The 22,778-nt window shown below is 48.2% G+C and overlaps 1 long non-coding RNA gene across 10 annotated transcripts in view; it reads right to left on the bottom strand.

The window, feature by feature from the left end:
• The window catches only part of LOC137851482 (uncharacterized), an 88,794-nt gene that overhangs the window by 6,980 nt on the left and 59,036 nt on the right, over nucleotides 1-22,778 (bottom strand). For 9 of the 10 annotated variants that reach the window (XR_011093233.1, XR_011093226.1, XR_011093227.1 and 6 more), the window contains one exon: nucleotides 11,906-11,985. This is a non-coding gene — a long non-coding RNA (uncharacterized lncRNA). Of the gene's footprint in view, nucleotides 1-1,908; nucleotides 2,104-2,915; nucleotides 2,992-11,905; nucleotides 11,986-22,778 lie in introns of all 10 variants that reach the window. The other variant, XR_011093231.1, reaches the window with a different exon arrangement.

The following is a 22,778-nucleotide window of genomic DNA, read 5'->3' as shown; positions in this document are numbered from 1 at the left end:
AAGAAGGTGACAGTAAGTGACAAAACTCAGGCTCAATGTTTTAACACCTTTGTGGCCTGTATCAAACTGTAAGGTCTCTTTTTCTTTTCTTTTTTTTTTTTTTTTTTTTTGTAGAAAAATGGTGTTTTAATCAAATCAAGAAAGAGTAACAGCCCCAGTACTGAGGATGGAGGTCCACCAATGCTATTAATGCAAATAACTGGTAGCAAGCTACAGTACTCCTCAAAGCAAGAGCTGCATCTTTATGCAGTCCAGAAATTTGATGTAAAATCTAGCTAAAATTGAAGCCCACCAAGACCCCTATGTTGGGCATAACATCTGCCTCAGATGACAACCTCAAAACTGACCGTGAAAGTACATGGTAAATTTACTGTAATAAATAATAACTTCATCTTCTTATCTTCTTCCCAAAACTGAACTGTCACAAAGAAACAAACCCTCCTCCTCACACTAGACCACAAACATCTTAAGTGTCTGTTTTCATGTTTTCAGTCTAGAAACTCCAGAGCTTCTTGTAAACCTCTATTTGCCTATTACAAAGACACCTGTCACAATTCAGCTTCACTGGGGTTTACATTATGCAAATATGTAAAACTGACACGGTCACGGCAGACGATGTCTCCATCTCCTTTGCAGACATGATGCTGACAGTGCAGAGACCATAAAGGTCATTAATGTTCATGCAATGAGAACATCCTCTTCCAAACAGGACCAAAAGATAGGTCAATTAAGTGGCCATCTTGCTTCATGGGTTCTTTCAGGTTGGAGCTGAACATTAGGGTCCAGTTTTCTCCCACAACTTGACCCCATGGTTACATCTGGTTCCTTTTCTGCCCCAAAAGCACATTGGCTTGTTGGGTTCCTCCTCCTTTGTTATTAAGTTTGTGCGTGTGAACCTAGGACATACACCACCAAAACACATCCTCACCCCTTCCCTCAGGAGGAGATTCCTTCTCTACAAAAATCCATTCAAAATTCCCCATCCTAAAAGACCTGGGGATGGAGGACAAGAGGGAAGAAGAGATGGTTGCACCCAATTTCAGACTGTGACAACTTAAGTCTTTTTATTGGGCTGCAGATCCCTGGTTTTACCCACAGCGTGAATAATGAAAATGTAGCAAAGTAAGGAATGTAAGAAGCAACAGGGGGATCCACTTACCACCATTAACCATCTCAATATCCAAATCAGGATTTTCCTTTCAAGTCTCACATCTGATGCAGAGTTCCTCCCTGATGATCTTCTCCTCCACCCACCACCACTGCCTTCAGCCTTCACCTACACCTGTGCTACAGCAGTCACTCCAGGCATGGTCCAGCACATTTCCCCTCATCTTTCAGGGCAGTTTTATCCCAGTATTTAAAGCCATTTTCCCCATTTCTGCTTTGACTACAGGAAGGCATTTGTGGACCCAAGTCTGTACACACCTGTAACTTGGAGATTTGGGGGCTTCCACCTTGCAGCTACAAAGCCCACGCACCCCTCACATGCACATAGCTAAAGCAGCAGATGGTTCTTGTCTTCTCTTGCCTGGGAGGAGCAGTGGTTTCATTTGGGGATGAAGGGAAGCAAACTGGGACAGTTCACAGAGAGGTCTGGCAATGGCCCTGACATATCTGACCCAAGACCCCCACCACAAAAGTGAGAATGATTTCCCTGTCACAGCGCAGGCAAGGCAGGCTGTATATAAATCACATATAGTGATGCATGCATGCACAGAGCTATGTATAAGATATATATAAAGTACACACCAAAATAACATCAAGGAGTACAGATGCCAAAGCAGGGATAAAATTAGCTTATTAGAGATGTGGTAAAATCTTATAAGATCATGGAAAAAAAGCCTATTTTGAACAGTAATAATCATGTTTCAAAAATAATGGATATTCTTGGCTTGAAGCCCCACATACCACAGCAGACGATGATCAAGTTGATCTCATGAGAGAAAAATCAGCCAGAAGGTCCATGGGAGATATCCCAGGAAAAACAAGGATTGCAATATTGGGGCTCTGCAGCAAATGATTTCCTTGGCATCACACAGTGCTCTAGCGTGTTGTTGAAGGCAGCCTTCTGCTGAAGTGTGATTTTCTTAAAAACACGCAGTTCTGACATGGCAAAAACAAGCAGAAGGTCAGAAATAACTTTTCAAAATCCACTCGCTCTGTTAAGGCTAATTCTATATTAACTAGACAAAAAGCAATGTTGGCAGAGAAAGCTGGAATGTCATCCTTGAGACTTAACCCAGATAAAGCAAAAAAGTCAATAATGTCAAATGCGTATAAATTAGACTAAAATAATACTGTACTTAGTTCAATTATTTCATAAAAATCAAGTTAAAGTGCAAAATGAGGTTGCAAACAAAAGAAAATGGGTCAGAGGGCTGTCAGCACCTGTAATCTGCACTTGGATAACATGCCCAAGGACGTCAAAGGAGACACATGTGCATCCCAGGGCTAGGAAGCATTTAGCAACTTTACTAGAAAAGTGAGGCTAGTAAGTACAAGGTAGTAGTAGCTCTTATAAAAGATATCCTAATATTAAACACTAATTAATCAAATTTAATGACAAAAAATATATTGAGTAGTAATAAATGCAAACCATAATCAGAATCAGTGTGCCCAAAACACTAAGAGCAACAAGACCCAGATCAACATGACCCCGTGTGAAGAGACATGCTCTGCTCCACACCTCATGGGCACTGTGACTTTTCTGCAAAACTTTGGATAAAAATGTCTCTCCAGAACTTTCTGAAGAGAATGTTTCACTTGATACCCAAACACAACTCTGAGTGCAATTTTGTCAGCTCAGTTTACAGCAAAAAGTTTTCATAATTTTCCCATCTTTTTTGCTGCCATTTTACTGGATTATTTGGTCAGCAGCACAATGGATAAATTACACACACATGGTAACTCAATACCTCTTCCCCACGAGGAGCCCAACTGGCAGCTTGAAGTGAGGTGCTGACCTTGGTTATCTTACCCTCTTCATTTCTCCTGCAAGAAACCACAACAAAAACCTCAAGTGAAATTGTCCTAATCTCTCCTGGAGATTTCGATTTCAGTCCGACGTGGGTGCTATTTGAAGCTTCATGAAAGGAACATCTTAAATGAAAAGGTTTGTGGTGGCGTGCAGCAGTAAAATTGCTTTAAAAGCCTGAACTCATCAGTTCATCATGAGATACCAAAGTGTACACATTAACACTTGGCATGCTGGCATTTTTAAAATGCTGCCTGCGGCAATGACCATCACTGCCTGTGATCTCAAACACAGTCACCCACTCACTGCTGTAGCCAGGCAGCAGCTCCACATTTTGTATTTACCCTCAATTTCAAAAAAGCAAGGACCATCATTAAACTCATTTGTATCATTAAACTCATTTGACATACAAGCAACAGAAATTTACAGGAGGGACTGCTATCTCCCTAATCTCATCTATCAAGAAATTAGGCATCTCATCTAGGAACATAGAATTTTGAAGGTTGGAAGAGACCATCAAATCCAACCAGCAACTTAATTTTGTAAAGTCTACCACTAAACCATATCCCTTAATGCTATATTCATGTGTCTCTTAAATACGTCCAGAGATGGGGACTCCACCGGTTCCCTGGGCACCTTGTTCCCATCTTCAATCATCCTCTCCATGAATAAATTCTTCCTGATATCCAATCTAAACCTCCCCTGGTGCAACTTGAGACCATTTTCTTGAGTATACTAGGTATACTAAATAAGTTTGCAGGTGACAATAGATTGGGAGGAGTTATTGACTCCCTTGAGGGTAGAGAGGCCTTGCAGAAAGATCTGAGCAAATTAGGGAGATAGGCTATCACCAATAATATGAATTTTAACATGAGCTAGTGCCGGATTCTGCACCTCGGAAGGGGCAACCCTGGCTGTACATACAAACTGGGGGACAAGAGGCTGGAGATCAGCCCCTCAGAAAAAGATTTGGGGTTTTGGTCCATGGCACGTTGCAGCTGAGCCAGCAGTGTGCCCTGGCAGCCCTAAGGGCCAACCCTACCTTGGGTGCTTCAGGCCCAGCGCCGCCAGCCAGGTAAGGGCAGGGATTGTCCTGCTCTGCTCTGCGCAGCCTCACCTCCAGCACTATGTGCAGGTTGGGGTGCCACAGTGTGAGGAGGACACAAAGCTGTTAGAGGGTGTCCAAAGGAGGGCAAAGATGATGAAAGGTCTAAGGGCAAGATGTATGAGGAATGGCTGAAGTCACTTGAATTGTTCAGCCTGGAGAAGAGGAGACTGAGGGGAGGCCTCATGGCGGCCTGCAGCTCCCTGATGAGGGCAGTGGAGGGGCAGGCGCTGAGCTCTGCTCTCTGGGGACAGCGACAGGACCCGAGGGAATGGCATGGAGCTGGGACAGGGGAGGGTCAGGCTGGGGGTTAGGGAAAGGTTCTGCACCCAGAGGTGGTCGGGCACTGGGACAGGCTCCCCAGGGCAGTGGTCACAGCACCGAGCCTGGCAGTTCAAGAAGTGTTTCTACAACGCTCTCAGACACATGGTCTGATTTTAGGATGACCCTGTGTGGAGCCAAGGATTGGACTTGATGACCCTTGTGAGTCCCTTCCAATTCAGGATATTCTATGACTCTGTGAGTACTATCACTCGTAATCTGAGGAAAGAGACCGACGACTTCCTCAGTACAACCTCCTTGCAGGTAGTTGTACCGAGTGATGAAGTCTTCCCTCAGCCTCCTTTTCTCCAGTCTAAACCATTTTATTTCTCTCAGCTGTTCCTCATCTAAGCCAACTGCCTGGAAACTTCCCACAGTCCATGGAGGAAAAGGCTCCTACAGAGCATCACTTGTACCCTCTCTTGCCAATAAATTAGGTTGGAAATTGTTTGGGTTTTTTTGGTTGTTTTTTTGTTTTGTTTTGTTTTGTTTTAGAGCATTGGCTCTAACTGGCACAGTCACACAGGTCAAACATGTCCAAGTGGGCCAGAGTTCAGGCTGCCAAGTCACACTTGTGAACGTGTCCAGCTGTGTCACCTTCCCGAGGTCACACAGGAAGTTTGTGGCAACAAAAGAATCTCAAGCTTGGGCTCCTGCCCACTTCAAGAAAATGAAATGGTTTAAAAGCCTTCAATTAGACAAAAGATTAAAACATGGACAACCACTAGTCTCTCAAGAAAACTAGGTCCTATATCTTCTTGTGCTCTCAAGGAACACACAAAAAATGAATCCCAACAAGCATCAAGATTTTTTTTTTTTTAGCACAACCACTAAAGACATATGAAAATTCAATTCAACAAGATAACCCATTCTTCCCCATCACCCAGACATCTCCTTCCAGGATAACCTGCAAGGTAAGTGATTTTCCAGTGATTGGATGCGATGAAAGCCCATTCCATCTGGTTCTGCTGAACCACATGGCAGCCCTGCCTGCACCAGGGGCACCCCCACTGGCAAGCTCACAAGGAAGGGGTTGCAACTATACCTGTTTATCCAAAATACCAAACACACATTCAGGTTTTTAGGAGTAATATATAATAGCCCAAACCATCAGCTTTATGTTCTTTGGACCTACATTTGGATAGGAAATCTTTCCAGGAAAAGATCATCTGGAAAGCATTATCTTTACAGTATGGCCTAAGGAATTAATCCCCATCACAATGTGTATCTGATGTCTTCCCACAGAAGGACACAACCCAATAAACAGGTATTTTTGGTATGTCATTATGCATGGCCCATCTGCAGGAACATCAGCTCTCCCTGTCGTGACCCCAGGGAATGACAAGTTACAAAATCCCCATTCATCTCATTCCAAGCCAACAGCTCTCATCAGGCTCACTGAGAGCAGAAAAACCCTGGTCACAAGGGTGACCCTCTCCTCCACAGATGAGCTCCACCTATTATTGTTGAAGGCCTCTCAGATCCTCTTGTTTTAGGAATCCAGTTGATAATTCAGGCAAAATAAACAAAATCTGAAACCAAAACCAGCACATGCAGCTATTTGGCAGTGCTGCTAGTTCATATGTTTTGCCACCTGTTTGTTATTCCCCCCTTCAATGAAAGTGCACTGTGTCCAAGTGATTTTGGTATGACTTGCCTGTGAAGCATGTCACATGCAGCCCTTGAACCAACATTCAAGTGAGCTGATACTGATCTGGCCACAGGCTCCAATAGAATTGCAGGTATGAATCAGTGTGAAGGTTATAAAACATCATCCCCAGAACACTCAGATATTAGCCCAATACACCACAGATTTAGTAATGAATCCTTCGTGACTTCCACCCCCTTACTCTAGCTCCACACTGGTTTTCAATGCACAGCTTCATAAATCAGAAATGTATGTGGTTCTCTGGAAAAGGATCAATTTACTAGGGGGCATTATTCCCACAAAGAGTTACTATCAGAGCCTCGTACAAGGTTGCATAGTCTTGAGGAGACATCTGCAGATGAATTCAGTGTCCACTGGTGCCATCACTTGATTCCCACAGGTGGCCCAGAGAAGACATCTCTCTGTCTCCATCCAAACTCTTGAACATCCCATCTTAGCTAAGACAACAGACAACATAAAAAAGTGCAACATTCACAAAGTGGCCTGGAAGGATTGTGTAGGACACCAGGGAAAGCTTTCTTGTGAGCAGGACAGTGTAGTGCTGGAAGGGGTCACCTGGAGAGATAACACCTCCATCCCTGAAGGTTCTCAAGACTTGGCTCTGGTTGCTCCCCTCTAGTACTGGCAGCACAAGAGACTTCCTGAGGTCCCTTCTGGGCAGTGTTTCAGGTGCCTTCTCTGGCTCCTGCTTGGCTGTAACAGACCCTGACAGTTCAGCTGATCCCTAACAACTTCCCCACCTCATCGCCAGCTCCATTTCCTTCCATGGACAAGGTCTGGATGATCTCATTCACCTCCCCAACAAGTCCTTCCTGGTCCTGTCCCCAGGCTTTCCAGGAAAAGGCAGCGAAGACCCTACGGAGATGCAAAGGTCCGGGGGCAGCTCTGTGAATGGTGAGGAAGGCAAAGGCATGGGGGGATGAGCTCAGGGAGGAAAGACACACAGTCTGATACACACCACCTGTGAGAGCAGGTTTTTGCACACATACATGTATGATTTAAGCAGCCATAGACACTTAATTTTAATGAGACACTGTTAATTTTAATAAGACACTGTTAACTTTAATAGGAAGCAGCAATATTGCACAAACCACTGGTGCAAAACCTAAGAAAAAGACCAGAAAACATCTGGCTTTTCCATACTCAGCATCTTGACACTTCCATAAGCAGCTTCCACCTTACAATCAGATCCCACCCTCCACTATCCTTGTGTGTATACATGATCCGTATATGTTTGCTTTCCCCTGGATGTTATCATCATAAATATACCAGGCTGTGGTCATGAGGTGGGTCAGGTTTACGATCGCAGTATTGTAATGTTTAACTGCTAGGTCTGGTTAGAAGACATGGTCAAAATGCTCAAATGGCCATGAAACACATAAACATGACATTTCTGCGATGCTACATAAGCAATATGCAGTTAGCCCTGACCATGAATGCACATAAAATACACGTACATTTCAGTACTTAACCTTCTACCTTTGAAAAATAACATATACATAGCATCAGCTAAAAATAAAAATCACCCACCTATCAGAAAAACAATACCTACACCAGGCATTCCCACAGCCCCCTGCCAGACCCCACACACGAGACCCAGATGGGTCACACACAATCCAGTTCACAAACAAGGCTGGACCAGTTTATTTTGAGGCCATGACCCCACATGGCTACTCTAGAGAAGTAAAAAGGTCTGAAATAGGAGACAGCCCAAATGATTTTTTTTAATCATTATATCCTGCACATATGCAGTGAAATCACAAAGGGAGAGGACTAACCTACAAAGTAAATAAACATTTAAATGTTGCTGTGAAGAGGCAGTGTCTTGGCTTACGAGGAGGCTGAGGAAGTACCTGTTAACATGGGAAAAACAAGACTGCAGCACAATAAAACCATCACTGAGCTGAGCTGGGACACGTCACACTGCTGGACAGCACACACGACTACAGAGTGCAATGCAATAAAAGTACAGCAGACAGAGAGAGCGAGGAGAATCCGTGGGCGAGGGATTAACCAAAAATGTTTTCCAGAAGAGACACATACCCAAATCATAGCAAAAACATCAACTTCATTAAATGCACGGGGACACGGTTTGGGTGTAAAATTTGGCAAGTGCAGAATAACAGCACCATGGGAAGAGCTCAGCTCCACTCCCTACCTTGCTCAGCATCACTGTGCTATCCAAGAGGGCTCCCAGCTGTGCTGTGATTTAGACCTTGGGGGCGCTGGTGGGATGCCACCCCTTAATGAGTTACCACTTTGCTGGGCCACAGTAATATACTAGATTTGTGTCCTGCTACTGCATGAGAGAATCACAAAATCGTCTAAGTTGGTATAGACCTTCAAGATCACCAAGTCCAACAATCAACCTGACCTACCAAGTCCCCTTAGTGCCATGTCCACATGGTTCTTAAAATACCTTCAACTGTGGGGACTTCCCTGTTTCCCCAGGCAGCCCGTTTTAATGAAGAAAACAGAACAGGGTCCACCCTCTCCATGAAGAAATTCTTCCTAATGTCCAATCTAAACCTTCCCTGGTGCATCTTGAGACTGTTTTCTCAAATTGTACCACTTGTCACCTGAGAATAGAGACCAACACCTTCTTTGGTACAACCTCCTTTCAGGTAGTTGTAGAGAGAGATGAGGTCTCCCCTTAGCCTCCTCTTTTCCGGAGTAAAACCCCAATTCCTTCAGGACTGAGGAAAGTACAGCCTAAAATCTCACGCAGGTAGGATTAAACTATCTGGTGTTTTGTGTTCACAGCAGTGTGCTGCAAGGAGCTCGGGAACCCAGCACCAGGCCTTCAGTCCTCAGACTGCACTGACTAAAGAAGGTTTTAAGCTGGTATGAGCGTCAGGGATTGGCACTGATTTATCTGAACTATTGCAAAACTTGAGGAAGGCTTCATCCAGGGACCTCCAAGGGCCAGACAGTTATCATCAGCAGTTACTCAGCACTGAAAACGCCCAAAGCTGAGCACCCAGCCTCTCAGGGACCCAGCTCCCAGCCAGGAATGCACAGACGCAGCCCACCCTGTTGTGCAAAACCTATCTTCTGGCCTATCTCTGCAAATGCCCTGGCCTCTGGGCTTAGCCTGTTTTTGTCTCTTGGAAAGATCTTCAGGTTCGAAAGAGTCTCCTCAGGCTGGACTCACCCACCTTTTCTCGGGGCTGCCAATGAACAACTTACACCATGCAAATCACTCAGGGTGGAGGCAAACTTCGTGGCAGAACAGGGCATTCGGATGGTTCCTTTTATGCTTCACAGATCATTTGCATCCTTCTTCTCTGCCTTCGGGGCAACTCCCAGTCAACTGAACACCTGTTTTTAGCTGCCGGAAAGCAGATAAAAAACCTCCTTCTCCACCCAGCCCAATTCAGGGCCCTTCCTGATGTTCAGCTGGTGTCACTTGCACCCACCCCACTACTGCAGGCAGGCCGCTCATTTTATCAAGGAGGAGCCACATTTTATCAAAGAGTACATTCTCCTGTTTAAGCGCCTAAAGAATCCCAAGGGCTCATCAAACCCTGGCTCTCACTCACCTCAGCACACAAAATCCACGGAGAGCACGAAGCCTTGCACAAGGCCATGGGCTTGGTGGCCCCACAGCAAGTAGATATCAAGAGACCAAAGAGGCCCCAGTCTTAAACTCTGAGCCCTGAGATGCTGATGTTGGAGGTATCAGCCCAGCACAAGCATGTTTCCAAAAAAGGAGGGAAAAAGGAGGGAAGGCAGCTGTTGTGTTGGATGAATTTTATCTGGGAAAACCCAGCCAGACTGAGAGCAGCCAAGTGAAAATGAGTTTTTTTTTTGACTGGGAACCACTGATACTGCAGAACGCATCCAGCTCTGCTTAGACACGCAACCAGGACCTGCAGTTGCATCCCTTTTCCTTCACATAATCATGTGAAGGAAATCAGCTCCAAAGATTCAATTTATCCTTATCTCTGGATAGAGAATCAAGGCACAGCTTGAGATCAAAGAGACCAGCAAGCACCCAACCCAAGGGCACCATGAGCCCCTGCAATGTCATCTGGTCCCCAGGGCAGATGGATGGAAGATGTACATAGCCCCCATTTGGACATGGCCAGAGCTCAGCCAACAGGCAGCGACCATACAGCGTCATTGTGCCTGTGTTTCCCTCACTATATAAGGAAGCATTTTGCCTCTCCAGTGCTGCAGTGAAAATACTGGAATGACCAGTAACAGCAAATTGCAAAATTGCAAATTGCAAAATAAACTATATATGCACACATGCACACACACTCCATCTCTTTGCCCACTTAATACTCAACAACTGTGATGTACTGCAGCAAACTGCATTTCCTCCTTCACCTAAGGTCAAAATCTCAGAATGCATCAATATCAGTTCCACTTTCTCAATGCAGGACAATGGGCTGTACCGCTGAGAGCACGCCTAAGGCATCAGTGGAGACAGAAGCATACAAAAGATCTTCCAGAGCTGCAGCTGTTCGGATAAAACAGCTTGTGCTGCTAAATTTTAACCTTTACTACAAAATATGTAGTCACATTGCAACACAGACTGGCCAGCACATGCTGAGCATTCTGCAAACACACGCAGAAAGCAAAGTTCCTGTCCCAAAAAAGCTTATGGTGAGGAGATGCAGGGGAGGAGGCAGCTCAGCAAAGGCAGATGGATATCTGGAGAGAATTTCCTGTGCACAGGACATGCAGCAAAGTGCACAAAAGCTCTCAAGGGAGATAACCAACCAAGAGAGCCCTGACATGTAGGACTCATTTCTTCACATTTCCACACCTGCAGGCTGTTTCTGAGTTACTGGGATGCTGCGCATTTCAGTGCTACACTACTCATACTGGTGCCAGTATTCCATAGGCACAGTGTAAGCTTCAACTCAACCCTTCCTGCTGCTGCAAAGCCACAAGACACACTCTTCAAGAAGCTCAAGGACTGCAGAGAGCTGTTGCAGGGCTGGTTCCCATGAGGGAAGTGCCACAGGGCCATGCTCTCCGTGCCACTGCAGGAGGTGCCTTGCTGGTCCCTACTGGGACTGCTGCAGCCGGCGTGAGCTGACCCAGTTGGACTGCAGCTGCCTGGGTGATGCTTCAGGAAGGTGCTTACGCTGTCGTTTGGGGTGTATAAACACAGAGAGCAGGCTCAGACAAGCTCACAGATTTAGGCTGTGTCCAAACTACTCTCAAAGGAGAAGAAAATTCAAGGGCGCTTGGTAGTTTAGCAGAGGCCCAAGCTCTCATCAGCCGGTGGGTTCAGATATCCAAAGCTACTGCAAAGAGCCTGGTCTCAGGTCATCCTGTGCATGGTGCAGACACTGAACTTGCAATTCCTCCAGGCAAATGCAGGCCTTTCATCCAGACAAGGCGTCCCTGCTGTGCCTGCCTTACAGAGCAGCAGGCGTTGTAGGGAATGATTCATTCCACAGACACCTACAACAGGTCAGGGGCAGGCACTTCCTAAAATTATCCATTTCCCTCCACTGACTGTTAAAGAAGGCTGGGGGAGACTTGTTCAGCTGCAGGTAATTGCAGCATCGATCTAGAGGAGCACAGCCCATGCCATGAATCCCAAATGCAGTCAGGCCACAGCCAGACACAAGGTTTGTGTGAGCCACAGACCTCGGCATGCTCGGGTTAGTCTCCAGTCCTCTGTGACCCCGAAAACTTCAGGACTATAAAGTCCTCCCTCAGCCATGTCCCGATAAAGGCACATAGACCCAGAAACCCGTAACAAAAAGAAGTCTGGAGGCTCAACAGAAGAGCTCTCACCCAAGGGCTGTGGGGGAGCCCTGGAGGGTTTGCACCTCTGAGCTCACCAGTGCTGAAAGCTGTCACCACTCACCTCATTTCCCAGGAAGCCCTGGCAGGACCTGAGCTCCCTGCTCACGCTCCTCCTTTCTCCTTTTCGCAGTCAAGCGAGACCTACACAACATCACAACAAAAGAAATGTCAGCAAGCCAAACCCTGTTCCCTCCCTCCAACCAAAAAAGCTTCATTTCCTCTCTTCTCCAAAATAACGCTGCAAAGTAAAGCAATTATATATAAAAGTGTTCACTCCGGCCCCCAAGGTTGCAATCAAAGAGGCAGGGAGTGAAAATCCCCCAGCTATACAAGTGTAATTGCACGCAGGGTGTGACGTGCCCCCCACAAGCAGCCTGGGGATGAAACCCTGCAGTACTGTGCCCACCCCGTGGCGAACACCCAGAGAGATCCAGCAACAGGGCACCAAAGCGAGCCTGAAGGTCCTCCAGAGACAGTCAGGTCAGCTTTTGGGGAAGCAATCCCCCAAACACTCCTGAGGAAGCTCAACCAGGACTCCGGATGGTGAAGGGATGGCGAGCTGCAAGGACAAGGGCTGGGGTAGAGGACCCTGCTGTCCCAAAGCATTGACAAGAGGGCACAGGTTTTTTCCTAGCAGCCATCTCCAGTCTCATGGATGCCCCCTGATACAACCTGATCACACAAAGGTTGCAAGGGACACCTGGAGGACACCAGGCTGTTGGTCTGGCAGCTAGGGCTGCTGGGCGGTGGTGCTGGGGGTCTGCTTTCTCCCACAAACCAGGGCTCCCTCCTCTTCTTCCTCCCAAGCCATGGGACCCCTTGTCAGGGAAGCCCTATATCACACGGCGTCTTTGATAGCCCAAGCCTGAACCAAGGCAGGGCAGTGGGATTCTGTTAAGATCAGAATAGCTTCGTCATTCAGCGTACTTAACCGAGTGACATTTGCACTGCTAAATTTGGGCGAGTATGAGAAGCATTCCCGCAGAATGGGATGTGGGGGAGGGACAGGCAGTCTCTGGCCTCCTTTAATTCCCTGCCAAGCGTTCAGCAACTCAGAGCCCCTGTTCCTCCTGCAAGGCAGAGGTGCCACCCCGAGCTACCCTAGTGGGGATGCCAGCAAATCTGGAGATGCTCTGCATTAACCCATTCGACTCAGCATCTGGGCTTGTCTATTCAAAGAAAATGATCAAGTCAGGCTTTCTGAACAGAGAAATACCTACAGCTCCCACTGAAAAGAGAGGTTTCCAGGAGGTACACCTATCTCAACGCAGGGAAGGAGTCAGACAGCCCAGTCTGAAGGCACTGCCCTGAGGGGATGCACTGCTTAGCTCAGTAACAGCCAGCAAGAGTTCTTACATTCAAGCTGCTCTGAGAAGTTGTGAATGACTCTTATAGGGTGCACATACAGGAACCAGCTGGGAAAAACAGCATTAATACCTGCAGCAAGAATGGGCTACCAGCACAAGCAGTGTGTAGCAAAATCACCCAGACCTGCAATGCAGGTACCGAAAAACAAGTGATCACCAGGATTTGCTTCAGAGATTGCAGAAGGGAAATAAATCCCTATCTCGCTCTCGTTGTTGATGGGTAAGGGAAGGTAACATGGGTTGCAGTAACCTTTCTAGGCCTGTTTTCTACAAACATGATCAACACCTGCATCTTCAGTTAGCTCTGTGGAAGTCCAGAGAAATCTGCTTCTGGAAAACCAAGCCACAAGACATCTTTGGGGGGGTTGCTGCCCACATCCAACAAATACTTTAATTAATCCCAGAGCGTGCCAAGTCTGCTGGCATACAAGGTGAGCCAGAAACCTTTCCCAGCACCCACACTGAGAGGTTTGAGCGAGCTTTTGAGGAATCCAGGAGGGAGCCCATGCAACCAGCTGCAGCACTTCAGCTACTGCTGCTCTCCTGGATCACTTGCCAAATGACTCGCACACACACACCAAATCCAGGCTTACTTTCTGTAAAAGTGGGCATCAAACACTCTGACATCAAGAACGATGATTAAAGACACTGAGTTACGAGGAAAGATTAAAAGAGCTAAATATGTCTAACTTGGCTAAGCAATGAGTAAGAGGAGACACGATAAAAGACTCCAGGCATCCGAATGAAGGGAGTGGCGCTGAATTAAAGAACTGAATAGTTCGAATGAATAAAATATCTTTCTGAGAAATGGATCCGTCAATGATCTCCCAAGAGATAAAGTACAAGCCTCATTTTTTAGGCATTTAAAACTAGTCACTAGAATCTGCGTTTTTGAGGAGAAATCCACATTGCCCCGGAGGGAGTATGCACGAAACCTTTTCATCTCCCATACAGGATGCTACGAACAAAGCGTGCAACGCCACAGGGAAGCACAATAAACTTGGGAAGAGGCAAGTATTTAACTCCACCTCACCCAAAAAAAGCAGAGATATGTTTTTTACTGCATAATAATAATAAAAATATTTTTTTAAAAAACAAACAATCAAAGAGGTCTGTAACCAAGATCTTCAGTATCCTCTCTGGCACACTCAGGCTCTTTGCTGGGCGTTTCCAGTTTACAGAAGCAGGCAGGTATAAACAAAATGGCTTTTATTCCTTTGTCTTCAGCAGACCCTAATCCTTACTACCTTGGCTAACAAATAATAATGCTAATAAAAAGGGAAAACAACCACCAGCCCATTCCACACTAACAGGTCTGGGCGCCCTACAAGTACTTGACCGACTCCACCAGGTGAAGGTGCCAGCTGGGAACCCAGAGCTCATCAACTGGGGGAAAAGACAACAGGAACAGCATGTGATGGAGGCTGCACTTACAACCTCCACCCCCAGAAAGCCCCATGACATGGCAAGGTGACAAAATCCTGGAAACCAATTCACTACCTAGCTCTGCTGAGACCATACCCCTCAGAGGAAGCACCCTCTGAACCAGGGATCTGATGAGCTTGGTAAAATTAGAAGCAAGCCCTGAGAAAACTGCCTGGGATGAGAGCTAAACCTGTTGCACTGGGTTTGCCCCAAAACCCCACGTGTAATGCATGCAGCACACATACGTAGCTAAATACCAACTCTGAAGCCAAAGATTTTGCAGGTGTGTTCACACAACCTCTGATCTCTGGCCTTAGGAGGGTCTCCTGAACATCTCCTTGAGCATGGACCACGCAATGTGCTCAGGGCAAGGAACTTGACCTGAGTGGTGTTTACTGAACACAGAGCATTGGGTCAGGACAGAAGGGCTGCCAGTTTCCAGCACCAGCAGCTTATTGATACCTTTCATACACCTGGGGGTTGCAATTCACCTCCAGGAGGTCTCGTAGGGGTGTCTGCTCCTGATATCCTTGATGCAACTTGGCCACTGAGAATCGCTGGGTATGTATTTACACAGCTCCTTGGCAGGCTCCTTCACCTTCAGCAGGGAAAAAGCCAAAACCCCTCTGCTGGGGGTGCAATTTAAATCACAGTCAAGTTCACTCAGTGGCCACAAGTCATCAAGGAGGTGGCTCTGTCCCTAGTGCCTCGGGACCCTGCCTCCCCCACAGCAGCAGGGCAGGTAAAGCCAACGCAGGGCCATCAGGTCTAAGAAAAAAAACAGTGAGGAGAGAAAAAAAAAGAAAAAAAAGAAAAAAAAAGAATGAAGAGTTTTCATCTAATTAATTCCCTAAACCAGTTCAGTGGGGTTCAGGCAAGTACTAGAAATCTTTCCCCTTTTGGCACAAGGCAGATCAGCTGAACTGCAACATGTGACCACAATCCAAGGCAACCTTTGTTTGCAAGACCAAGAGTGGATCTTTTTGATTTATTTTTTTTTTTCTTTCCCACAGCAAGGCTGCTGCAGACCTAAAAGCTTTCTCCATGGGAACAGGAGATCCACCGTTTACTGACCGGTGAGTTTTACAGCAAAGCTGAAACAGGACATCCACAGAACAGTGTTTTTTTTTATTATTTGTTTTGTTTTTTGATTGTTTTGGTTTTTAATATGTGGAGCATTTTAACACATAGTGAATCTTCTTGCTTTGTTCTTCCATGTCTTTTTGGAAGGCTGAAGCGAAGAGACACTTTGCTTCTCCAGGCATCAAGATTTATTGTACATACTGAAGAAACATGACTACCCCAGCTGAGAGGAAGGGGTAAAAAAAAAATCATCTGTTTCCATCGCTGCAGCAACACCGATGCTCAAGATAACAGGCTCAGGCCATCACAGTCATAAAGAACTAAAGACTTGCAGGTTGTATTTAGACACCCACTTCCCGTCCTTTTGAAGTCCATTTTGGGTATCCCCGCTCAGGCTACTTCTGCAGTTTTACTCTGCTCTCATTCAAAGAGATAGATCTCGGGCCCCTGAGCTCCTGCAGCTCACGGGGCAGAAGCACAAAGCCCCCCTGCCCCACAGCTCACCCCCACCATGAAAATCTGGGGAAGCCAAGCAATGAAATGTACAATTTTGCCTCTGTAGGGAGCTAAAGGTTATTATTATTATTTATTTATTGCCATTCAGCTAGCTCGCAAGAAACAATTGTCTCCCATGTGGCCAACACACAGACAAGTTTCTACTATTCAAAACATCAGACTGGGGGAATTCATGTGTAAAGAAACCTGGAGAGCAGCCCGAAACAGGAGCAGGTCCAGGTATAGGGGTACATTCCCTGCATCTCTCACCCAATGCACCGTGCTGCAGCGAGGGGCAATGTGAGAGGTGAGCCCCGATACAGTCCATGCACCCCACCACGGGTGAGCGAGGGCAGGAGGGAAGCTGTAACCCAGAAAACCCAAAAGGTGACTCCTACAGCTCTGTCTGGAGCCGGTGCGGGTGCTCCTGTGCCCGGTGTGACCACAGCTTGCCCTGGCAGGGAAGGGCTCTCATGGCTCCAACCCAGTGACATAGCCAGGGCAGAGCTGGCTGGACCTATAATGACCTATACAGAAACCCACATCCTATTACTCTTCTGTGACTTGCAAAGATGCCAACAGCAGGACCTGATCCTCACTGCTCTACCTGCCCGCACGGTGTGAACTCCCCACCATGGGCACCGTGCCTTCCCCATCACCACCAGCAGAAATGACCAAAAGTCCCTGCCATAAGAGCGATTTCTGTGTCCTTCTCCTGCTAGAAGGATGCAGTAGGGTGCCTGTTGATGCTTATGAGAGGTGATGGCCAGCACAGTCCTGAGAGCATCTTGCTTTCCAACAAACTGAGCCCCAGGATATCTTCGAAGCTGCCTGGGAAAGACACGCAGACGTGTTCTGCATGTGGGCAGCAGGGATACAGGAACAACACCCAGAAGAACAGGCATACGCTGGCAGTGAAGCATCTTCTGAGAGATGACAGAATCACATAATAATCACAGAAATAATAAAACACAGAAACTGGCAAGACTGTTAGGCAGCAAGGCCCAGAAGCTAACCAGCCGCAGCACAGCCACCTCCCCTCCAGCCCCAGGCTGCATCCCCGGGTCCTTCAGGAAAGCTCTGGGAAGGTCACGCTTGCTAGGAAGAGACCCAGGAAGGATGAGAAGTGCACTTTCTCACACTGACACACAAATTTTGGTATCTATGTCAATCCCTCTTCCTGCTCAGCAGAGCCTTTGCTGGCAGCCGTTTGCAGCAGACATTTCCCAAATGCTTCCTGCATCGCTCCCCGCTCTCTCACACTACGATAATTGTTATGCTATTTCTGCTTGAGATCTGAAAAGGCGCCAGGGAGAAAGAAGCGAGTCCTTTTCGGGTGGCTGCTGGCAGAGACTGGGCACGGAAAGGCCCGGCAGCATCGCCCGCTGCAAAGCGAGCCCTCGGCGGTGCCCCCGCACTCTCCAAGCACCCTGGGCTGGAGCAGAGAGGCAGCGAGCAGCCCTGGGCACTGCTGCGAGGAGCCTGGAAAGAGTTACTGCCGGTTTCGGAGGGTTCCTCCTTCCCAACAAGGCAGTAGGGGTGAAGAATGCAAGTGACGCAGCAGCATCCTGGCGGGATAGAGGAAAAAAAAAAAAAAGCAGAAAAAAAAAACACCCCTCCCCTCCCCCCCCCAAAAAAAAAGAAAAACAAAAAAAAAAACTAAGGCTGTTTGGATGAGGTTCACGATGACTACACTTTTACTGTAAGTGTTTAGTAACTTGCAGTCTCATAACCCTTCTCTGCCCACTTGGGGCCACAGCACAGAAATTACGAGGTACAAGAAACACTCCACACACACACACACACACAAATTCCCTGTCCGAGGGAGGACAAAAAAAAAATCTAACAAGTTAAGCCGCGTTTCCCATTTAACAGAGACCGATCGCTATTTATTTAACAATTTTAAAGTGTTATTTTAGCCTTCCCTGTTTGTGTGTGTTCAGAGGTTGTTTCTGGGACTCCAGCCAAAGTCTGTCGGAGCCACTCAGCACCAGGAGCAGGAGGAAAAAGCCGAGGGGATGAGCGCAGGGAGGCAGTGGGCAACGCTTCCCATTCTGACAATCTCCCGAGCTGCGGACAGAGCCAGAGGAAAAATGAGGACGGAAAAAGGGAAAGCTGCTGGCAGATCTTCCTTGCTCTCCAGTGTGAGCACGCCAGGAGATAAGGGTAAATCCCCATGGGCACCCGCCTCGCCGGGCTCGTCAGCCAGCTGTCCCTGCCACGGATGGCAGCTTGGCACAGGTCCCCTGCAAGGTGACCTCCTCCTCCCTGGCTCCAGGGAAGCAGTAGCTCACCTGGATGCTCCCCCCAGCACCCAAATCAGATGCTCTGCTGAGACAGCTCCGAGCAGAAATGATGTCCCCAGGGAGGGAGTTACAGAGGTCCCGCTGCAGGGATGCCCCACGTGGGTACCACCCTGGCAAGGCTCCGGACCCGCCCAGGAGATGCTTTCCCAGCAGAAATGGCCAGATGATGGATTACCCACTTGGGCAGAAATGCTGCTTGGTATCCACCTGCTCAGTACGCCCTGCAGCTCCAGGACAAGCACACTGAGAGGAGAACGAAGACATCAAACATCTCCGGGCAGGTACCCTCAAAGTCCCACTCCAGGGTCCTGCACCCAACTTCCCACATCCAGCTCCTCCACATATCCCTGCGCAGGCAGCTCCTGGCCATCAAATCCAACATCCCTCCCTAGGGAGGGGGCTCTCTCCTGCTGCCCACACTGTGCTTCTAGACCAGCCTTTGGGATCGACCTGGAGCAGACAGGCAGAGGCATGATGCTGTGTTGCAAAGGCTGCTGCCCCAAATGACAGCTGTCAAACAGCAGGAACAAACCAAAACGCCTTAAAGTTGAGTGCCTGGCTGCAGCAGCCAAGCAAACACTGTTACTTATCCCTGCACATCACTAAAGCAATGAACCAACCTGGTGTCCAGTGATGGAGGCTGCGATACACACAGCTCAGACAACAGCCAGCCCCTTTCACACTCACAAAATACATGCTTGATCAGTTAAAAAAGATCCCCTCTTTTGCCCATATTGAAGCATCAAATGCTGCCTTCACCAGCAGCTTTCTCCACCGCCCGCTCTGCAGCACACAAGCTGCGGCGCAGCAGCTGGCCCATGGGGTTGGGAAACGTTTGCATGCAAGCACAAAGAGAAGCTCTCACCGGTTGCTTAATAAAAGCCTGATTCAGAGCCTCCTGAAGCGGATGGGAGAGTCCAGCTTTCTCAGATATGGGCCAGTAGGATCATGGCTAAGTCAAGGCTGCCAAGCCCTGCCTCCGAGGAGCCACGATGCTCCGAGGGCTCTCAGCCACAGCTCCCCGCTGCTGGTGCTCCCAGCACACATGTTTTTCTCAATGCTCCCATGCCAAATTGCCATGCTTGCTGCCAATCTGAGGCTGGCAGGCAGCAAGATGTTACAGGCTCTTCTCCATCTGCTGCAGATGTGCTGCATACCAGGAGACCTGCTGCAGTGACTCGCTCCGGGTGCCCGCAGAGCTGCACTTCCAGCCCTGCCCTGGCAGCCTACAAACGGAGATAAAGAGCGTGCACATCAGTGGAGCCCTGCTAAGGTATGCCAGCCTCGAAAGCGCCTTCTTAAAAATGATTTTGGGGTGAAAAGGTACAGAAGAAGGGAGTAAAACCACAGGGAGGAGACAGAAGTTACCAACTGGTTTGGGAGAGGCAGTGATAACTGGGACACTCGCAAGAGCCAGGCAAAAGAGCTGCATGTGGCCAAATATTTGGGTAGCCACAGCCACTTGGACTACCCCAATAAACTCGTATTAATACAAGCCCAAATGTACACCAAGGATAGAATGTCCCCATCCACCAGAGATGTGTCCAAATGAGGTCCCTGCATAAGGATCTGCAGCAGGACTCGGGGCTGCAATGATACAAAGTAAGACAAGGGCATGGGGCAGCACTGGCACCTTACAGGTGCTTCTCCATGCTACCCGTCAATACTGGCACCAGCACGATGACCTTGGACCAGGCAGGTGGAAACTGCACCAAATACCCTGACCCTAGGAGCTGCAGTTTCCCCCTGGGACAAGAAGTTTGCTGTTGCAAAGCTTGGAGCTGGTGCTGCCCTGAGGGCTCAGTGGAGGTCTCCTCGCTGGCTCTTTGGAGGTCTCCATCGCTGCAGGAGGAGTTTCATGCCCCCTTGCTGGACAGGGCAGGATGCTCAGGCAGACGCAGTGACCTGACCCAACCTGGAAGCCTCACAGCTCCTCCCAGTCCCATTTTTTTTAATGATGCACATGTTACTGTACAGAGAGACACCTCGGAAATGCAGGGCAAAGGGTGCCGCCAGCAAATAATCATGCCTGGGCATGAACAAGTGACCAAGGGGACACACACTCCCCATAGCAGCCTCCAAGCCGGTCTCAGTGCCATCAGGGCAGCACATGCTCCCCACGTCCACTTTGCTGCTGTCGGGGCTGGGTGGCACAGAGATAACCCAACACCTCACTCACCTACGTATCTGTGAGACAGTCTGGGGTCTCACCCTGCCCCTACCAAGCATTTGAGAAATAAAAACCTTCAGCGTTGCCCAAACCACCCGCCATGGTTTGCAAAATCGGGGTGGGTTTGGGCAACTCCGGGCGCTTTCTGCATGCCCCAAGAAGCATCCCCGTGATGCTGCTCCTCTTACACTGCTCTCAGCAGCCCTGCCACAAGCTCACTTCCCAGCAAAATGCACTTGGTGGACATTTCTTCTGATACAACATCATGGGGAGGAACTGCCTGGGCAGCCTTCAGCTTTTCTGCTGGAAAAAAAAAAATAATAATAATTCCTCCTTAGATCATGTTCATACCCAGCAAAGCTTGCACATGCTGTAACACAGTCCCCCGCACCATGGGAGCTCTTTGCTCCATGCTTTGTGCTCAAAATCATCTTGTTTTTATTTATTTACACACAGTGTAAGTCTCTTACAGCCTGTCCAACTCAACTGCCAGTCGCTCACCTCTCCGCAGCGTGGGTTTATGACTGCATTTGACTTCTTTCCATTGTAAGCCCCAGCCTGTGAGCGGTGAGTACACAGCAACAAACAGCAATTTGGTTATTTTCTTCTTCACCTTCTCAGTAACCTTTTTAAGGCAAATTATCAGGATTTTTTAAACAACCTAGACCAACACAAATCAGAATGAGCACCTCACATGTTGCCTGTGTCAAAATCAAGCTTTTTTTTTTTTTTTAAGGGAAATTTCAGCAGTGACTGAGCTAGAACTGAAACCCAGGGCTGGGTAGCGAGGCTCAGATCTGTAACCCCCGAAGACACCGCGCTCAGTGCAGCACAGGGTCGCAGCACGGCAAGGGAGCCCTGCACACCGTGTGGAAACTGCTGCAACCTCTGAAAAAGAGCAGGCGTACCCAGTAGCTCTGCCTATCTATCATCTTCCTCGTCGAGGCACTTTTATGTCCAACTGTGATTTTAAAAGCCAGTGCACGCTGTTTTAGCTTTGATGCTACACATTCTTAATACTGACCAACCAATACCAGAAAACTCTTTCTTCTCGCGGTGAAACCCCTCTTTTCCCTCGGGGGTACAGCTGGGAGGGCAGAAGAGACAAAGCATTTAGCATTTAATCATAAGCATAAGTATCAGCTTGAATCATCTGGGTCTGGGGGGGCTGGAGAGCATTCCCAGCAGCTGTGAACACCGGGTGAGACGGCAGTCGCAGGGGTATTTGGTTTAGCATTCACGGGGAGGAAATCATCAGCTTGCATCACAGCACAGGGTGACCAATTTGTGGTCAATGGAGCGGCTCCCAGGAGCCAAAAATGCAGTCATGTCGGAAATCTGGACTCGGACTGCCAGGAGACAACTCCTCAGTGCTGGGACACGCAGGCTCAGCAGGACCAAAGGACAGCAGCCAGAAGCATGCCAAAATGTGGACGCAAGGACTGCAGAAACACTGGGCCAGGAGGGATGTCCAACAGCCATCCAACCTGAAGCCCTCTTGGCTCGTTTGTCTCCGTGCTGCTCTCCAAGGCAACATCGGCTCCGCTCCTGCCAAGAAGGAAGCCAGACTCAGCTGCAGCTCCCAGCCACCAGCAGCATTCGCCCCGCCATCCAGGAAGGGCTGCTGGGACGCTAACAAAGTGTTTTCTAATCCCTTTTGGCCCAGCTCCAGAACCATTCGTTCGTCCCTCGCCGCCACCACCAGGAGCAGGAACCTGTACTTTGAGGAATACCAGCCGGTCCCGTTGCCACCAGGCACATCCGAGCTGAGGCACTGCAAGGCAGCGTCCAGGAAAGCGCTGCTTTATGGGCAGCCTTCCTCTGGTCCTGTCTTCAGCTGAGGAGAGATGCTGTGCTCCTCACACCACCTTCCTGGGCATCCCAAATCTGCGACCTTCCCTTCAAGTCTCTATTCAAAAGAGATGTTCAACCTCTTCTCTTCTTGCCCTTCCTCCTGCAACCTATCCATTGGCCAGGCAAAACCATGCAGCCACATTGTGAAATAATTTTAGGGACATTTTGGGGCTTTATTTCTCTATACAAATGTAAGTTCTTTTGTCTAGCTCACAGTATCAACATATAGACAGA

The sequence above is a fragment of the Anas acuta genome, chromosome 2, assembly GCF_963932015.1.
Source record: "Anas acuta chromosome 2, bAnaAcu1.1, whole genome shotgun sequence".
NCBI lineage: Eukaryota > Metazoa > Chordata > Aves > Anseriformes > Anatidae > Anas > Anas acuta.
The sequence above is the reverse complement of the archived record's forward strand: the minus strand, read 5'-3'. Positions and strand labels throughout refer to the sequence as shown.